Source organism: Pseudopipra pipra, chromosome 11 (assembly GCF_036250125.1).
Source record: "Pseudopipra pipra isolate bDixPip1 chromosome 11, bDixPip1.hap1, whole genome shotgun sequence".
Taxonomy (NCBI): Eukaryota; Metazoa; Chordata; class Aves; order Passeriformes; family Pipridae; genus Pseudopipra; species Pseudopipra pipra.
In genome coordinates this window covers 16,116,488-16,122,487 of record NC_087559.1, presented here as the reverse complement: position 1 = coordinate 16,122,487, position 6,000 = coordinate 16,116,488, and the positions used below count along the sequence as shown (strand labels likewise).

General features: G+C 42.5%; 1 protein-coding gene across 1 annotated transcript in view; it reads left to right on the top strand.

Annotated features, from left to right (window-relative positions):
* The first annotated feature begins 529 nt into the window (after window positions 1-529).
* Window positions 530-6,000, top strand: part of SFMBT1 (Scm like with four mbt domains 1) — a 153,109-nt gene continuing 147,638 nt past the window's right edge. Inside the window, exon 1 of the mRNA XM_064667839.1 lies at window positions 530-645. The gene's annotated coding sequence lies outside the window, so the exon portion shown is untranslated. The remainder of the gene's footprint in view (window positions 646-6,000) is intronic.

The following is a 6,000-nucleotide window of genomic DNA, read 5'->3' as shown; positions in this document are numbered from 1 at the left end:
CCTCACCCCTTGATGTGTGCAGGAGCAAGGTGAGTGTTAGGACTTGGAGTGGTTTTCTCCCCTTTGCCCCCTCTGTTCTGTTCCTCTTCAGCAAACCCCACATCAGTTCATTACAAGAGCATAGAGTGACAGGACAAGGGGGAATGGCTTCAAACTGACAGGGAGCAGGTTTAGATTAGATGCTAGAAAAAAAATCTTCCCTGTGAGGGTCGTGAGGCCCTGGCACAGGTTGCCCAGAGAAGCTGTGGCTGCCCCACCCCTGAAGTGTTCCGGGCCATGTTGGATGGGGCTTGGAGCACCCTGGGATAGTGGAAGGTGTCCCTGCCCAGGGCAGAGGGTTGGAATGAGATGAGCTTTAATGTTCTGTCCAACCCAAACCATTCTGGGATTCTATGATTACCCAGTTGCTGTTGATTATCTTTCTCCTTTCAGTTGCTCAGGAGAGCTGGTGGCCTCCACTCCTGCCTTCTGGAAGTTTGTCCTATGGGAGACACTGAGCACTGTGTGCTTGGAAAAAGGAGATGCAGAGGCAACAACCAGAAGTGTCTGAACTCTGCAGAGAACTAGAGCAAGTGACCTCCCTGTGCCAGGACAGCTATACAGAGCACATGTCAGTCTGGGGATCACCCTCCACCTCAGAAGAAGGTAGGAGAAATCACAGTATTTACCCTGTAGAGAGCAGCACCTGCTCTGTGTTGCAGAGTACTCTTTGTTTTGCTGAGAGCCCATGGAAACACTGGAATAAAACCATTAGGATGTCGTGTCTGCTTCCTGCCTTACTTTCTGCACAGTCTGTTGCAGATGTAATGAAAGCAAATGTGGCCCATTGGGCAACTTTCTGCTCAGGGTGGTACTGTGCAGGCTGTGATACCTATTAATTTGATGAAAATTAGTATGGGGCAAATCTTGATCTATTCCAAAGCCAGCCATGGAAAATGATACATTCCTAGTCAGATCTGCTTCCTGTGGTTTTTCAGAGAAGTGTCTTACCGAGCCTGATGAACACAATTATTTTATGTCTAGTATAGATGAAAAGACATTATTCTGTTTCAGAATAATGGTTAAATAAGTGAAGTTCTTAGAAAAAGTCAGGTCTTTACTAGCCCTGAGTAGTCTTGCTCATAAGACAGACAGTAGCAGGGAACTGGTAAACAGTACCAGCAGAACTGTGTTGGCAAAAAATTCACGCTTTGAGATTGAAGTAATATCAGTGAAAACTTATATTTGAGTGTGAAGAGAACAGCCATGTGCTAGAGAACAAAATCTTTCTGACTAGCAAGTGCCTCAGTGAAAAGACCAAAACCAGACCTTGAAATCCTACTGATCAGCTGCAGTGTGAGGTACAATAAGCTTTGTAAGGCATTAAAGTGGCTTGAAAGAGCCCTAAAAGTGAGTGATAAGTTTTTTTTGTGGCAACTGAGTGTTTTTCTGACTCCTGTTACCCTGGGCTTTTGCAGGAAAAGTGGCTTTTGTGTAAGCTCAAATAAACTCTGTGTGTGTGTGTATGTGAGCACAGGGATTGTACACTGCACATCTGGGAACATGGGGATTGCTAATTCCTGTATGTCCTGTATGGACAAACTCTGCAGGTGAAGGGAGAGCTCTGGAGCCCTGGGTAGACAAACCAATCAATAAACCACATGGAGTCCAACATTCTTAAGACAGGTCTGAACAAGTTTATTAAATGTATGCTAGTCTGAGCTGAAAAGTCACAGCAGCATACAAATCCACGTTTAGTTCTCTCTGGGTAAAACTGCACTGTAAACATAAGCAAAAATCCATGTCTGTTACTTACAGCTGATTTAATCTTTCATACAAAATGTTTCAGTAAGAAGGAAAAAATTGGGCAGGGCATTTTCTATGTATGTGGGCTTTGCAGCACAGCATGTGTGTAAATAAGGGCAGAGTTTGGCATTTCAGAGAATCAATAAGGCACATTATAGAAGCTCAGAGCCAGGAGTGTTTTCCATCCTTTGTGTATGGGTGAGTCTGTGAACAGATCAATGGGTTTCTATCAGCATTCAACAATGCCACAACATCTTTCTGAAGTAATTGGGCAATTCACAGAATGAAAGATGCCATCCAAGGTCTCTAATACTAGTTTCTGTAAGAGGAACATTTATGGGTATTGAGGTGTTCTATGGAGACCAGGCAGTCATCCTTCTTTTTCTTTTTTTTCTTCCTTTCCTGGAGGTAATTCACTTCCTTTTAAGGTTGCAAGTAAACAGGCTTCAAAATGACAGCAGAAAGGAAAATGTTGTCTTTTCGCTGCTTCGTCACTGTTGAATAGAAGTATCTTAGACTGGGTCACTTCTTTTTGCCAGAGGACTCTTTCAAAGGAGGCCTGAAGCTTTCACACTGCAGTGCTTGCAATACAGATGGAACAGGGAACGTTTCTATGCTTATTTGTGTGTTTCAGTGCTTGGTTCTAGCAACTAGTGGTTATTATTTCATGAGCCCTACACCATCCTCCTTCTCCCTTGCCTTTGCTGCTGAGCTGTGAACAGTTGTACTTGAGGGGAGGAGGAAGAATGGGAAGCGTTTGTGCTCAGGACTTCCCCAAAGGTAACACACAGGTCCTGTCTCTGTGTGTCTTAGTAAAAATGCTGAGTGCTGCATCTCTGAGCAGGACACAGGGAGCAGAGCATCCCCAAGTGAAGGAAAGCTGCTGGGAATGCCAAACTGCTGGGTTAAGCCAAGCTTGTGATGAGAGGAGGGTCTACATTATGTTCCTCCTCCACTGGAAAGTGTCAGAGCTGCTTTTGACTGAGAATTGCCATGGATGTCTGGAGGGAAGAGTGTGGAATAGCAAATATGAAGGGTCCTGAGACTTGTCACTGTCTTACCCTGGTGCAGAGACCTCAGGAGTTTTATGGTGTGGCCAACAGAGAATTGAAAAACTTGTGTCCAACATCCCCTTGTTGCTTCAGTCGTGCTCCACATATACTAGAGCAGCACAGGAGTAACCTCAGGACAGCTGTGGGCATCTCTGTAGTGTTCAATGACTCTGCCTTATGCTGTCACCCTGTATAAAGTGAATGTGAATTCTTGGCCTGAGGAAAATCCTTGTACCAAAAGCCAAATTCTGGAGGTCTGTTTAAAAATAAGTGTAGTTCTTGTACTGAATGGGAAGGATAAAGCTGTGGGAGAAGTTTAATTTCTTTTGCAAAATAGTCAGTGCCCACACAAGACCAAATGATGGGTGTGTGTTTGGGAAGTGGTGTTGGAAGGGCAGCAAGGCTCAGCCTGTGCTGCAGCACAGCAGCCTCTGGTCTTGTTCAGAGCAAGAGCTAATGGAAGTGGCTCTTCCAGCTTCAATTCATGTCTAGAAGGTGCATTAAACATGTCACACTGGAGACAAACTTGAATTCTTAAATGCAAATCAACTTTGAAACCCCACAAAGCTGAAATGATTAGGTGGGCTTAAGATCTAGAAAGTCAGTGTGTAACAACCAAGTACAAGCAGTGTGAGTGTGTGCAATGGCTTTTGCTAAATGTTGTTTTTTCTCCAGTTTGTCTCTGGAGAAGGGATACCCAGAGGGTGGACAAAGGGTGTTTGTGTCGCTGTTTGAAAATTAAAACCAGAAACTGAGTTTAATCTCTGGAATAAATTCCTGTTGTGGAGCTGTTTCAGGAACTGTGCTGGCTTGGTGCGTTTAAGCAATATTATTGGTAAAACCATACTATGGTTTGATTTTCTGCCTAATCATTCATCTTCAGGCACAGGGGCAAAAGAGTAGACTGTAGAGAGGTGGTGTCATTTAGCAATCACATTTTTTAAAATTACTTTTATTAATATTATTTTTATTTTATATTATTCAGCTAAAAGTAGCCTTCTGTCTCCTTGCCTCCTGTTCTCCTGCTCCCTGGCTATCAGCCAGCTGCAGGTTGTTTTTTTGTTGTTGTTTTTTTTTTTACCTTTCTCACTAACTGGGACATAAATTGTTTGAGTGAGAAGGAATGAGAGTGGGACAGATGGCACCAACTGCTGCTGGTGCTTTGCTCCTTGAAAAGCTTCCTAGCCACCGAGGCTGTTTTGGGCAAGATGAGTAGGAGACAGGTTTATCTGCTTTCCTGAAGTCCATAGAGCGTAACTGGATTATTCTTCTCCTTCCCTCTGAGTCCTGTAAGCAGCACTGCATCCCATCTGCAGTGGCAGGAAGGATATGATCCTGTTTTCTTTAAGGCTTTGTGACTCTCAGGTTCTTCTGCCATTTCTGCTTATGCTGCCAGCTCTGTGCCTTTTTGTCTATCCCTTCCTCTCCTTGAGAGTCCAGTTCTGGGCTATACCAGCCCCTTAAGGGAGGATGCCAAACGCAGGAGGAGAAGAGGGAGAAAAGAGAATATGAAAGGAAAAGGTCAGAAATTGCTGTGGTCCTTCGGTCCTGGGAGTGTGACCTGTGTCTGGCAGAGCTGCTGGTCCTGGAAAGGAGATCAGGCTCTCCATGTGATGTTTGTTGGGCTCCCTCCCACGGCTTACAGGTAGTCCTTCAGAAAAATGATACTAAATATGAAGAGTAGAGCATAACAACATTTTTCCAAACCAGCCCATTTATCTAAAGCCTTTAGTGAATGTGATTATGAACAAACCACAAGAAAACACCTGATCTCTCTTCAGAAAAATTAATTCAAATAGAGTCAAATGAAAAGGGGAAAATTGTACATGGGAAGCTCTGGAGATCCTGAGCAATTTTCTTAGCTGAGTTGTACTCAGCAGAGTGATTTGGGCTTGAATTTAAGTGAGGATCTAGTAATTTATCCAGTTCCATGCAAAATACTCACCAATTATGTGTGTCTCTCATCAGGAGCCCTGTCAAAGACCCCAGGCAGACTGGAAGTCTGGAAGCAGCTATGGTTAGTCAGGAAATGAATGGTAGTGTGTCCCAAATTTATGTGAGCAATAAGCAGCCAGAAACAAATGAATTTTTAATAATTGCAAGTGATGGCTGAAATTTTTCCCCCCTTACTTAAAAATGGCATCTGCAGCTTCCAAAATGTAGAGAGGCATTTGTTGTTGGGAGAAACGTGCTTAAAATATGGTGTTTTCTTTGGAATGAGCCAGAGTAATGGGTCTTACCATAGCAGCACTGAGTCTTTATGTTCCTTGCTTATAGAACACTGAAGAAAAGAGTAATTTATGAGAATTATTATGTTAAGAGAACAGCAGCAGCACTTTGAAGGGAAGGCTTACTCAAATAAATAACCATGTAAAGATATATTAATTCTAATGGATTTCCTGTACATGCCATATGGAGGCAGGAATATTCATGAAGTGACTCACCTGATAGTCCTTATCCCAAGTGCCTGCAGAAGAAGTAGTTATTAGAGAAATGTAACTTTCTTTTAAAATAAAACAAAAAATCTCCCAAAGAAACAAAAATATGAATAGGCAATTTAAATATTTTTTTTATTCTTAAGAGCATATACTCATCTTATTCCTGGTGGACTTTGCTTTAGATGTTTTCTCCTAGAACTCATCCTAATTAGCATACTGACTGTGATTTCCCACTCTTTAAATTGCAGAAATCACCCACCTTGTGATTTCTGTCAACAACTCAGTGGAGAAATGTTCCTGGAAATTCCAGCTTTTTACCACTAGAACTACTTCAAACCCATCATATGTATATTCCAAAAAAACCCTCAAGAAAATATTTTTTTAAATACAGATATATCTATATGTCTCCTGTGTCCTTTGTAAGCTAACTCCTCACTTTTGTCTACACTGGTGTCTCCTAGATGGGGAGCAGGGACCTGGCAGGGCAGGCTGATACTGCTAAAAGTTGTATGATATTGTCACTAATCTGTCCCCCAGCTCCAAGTCCTTTGCTTCAAGGTATAATAAAAACATGTAACAATGAAAACTCTTTTCGTTTTCAATGAGCTCAAACTGTGCTTTGGGTTACAGCTGCAGGCTGATTTACTTCCCTTCGTCACTCATGAGCTGAGACTCCTTTTGTTTCTAGTAAATAAACAGGAGATTTGGGAAAATCCTAAGTGCAA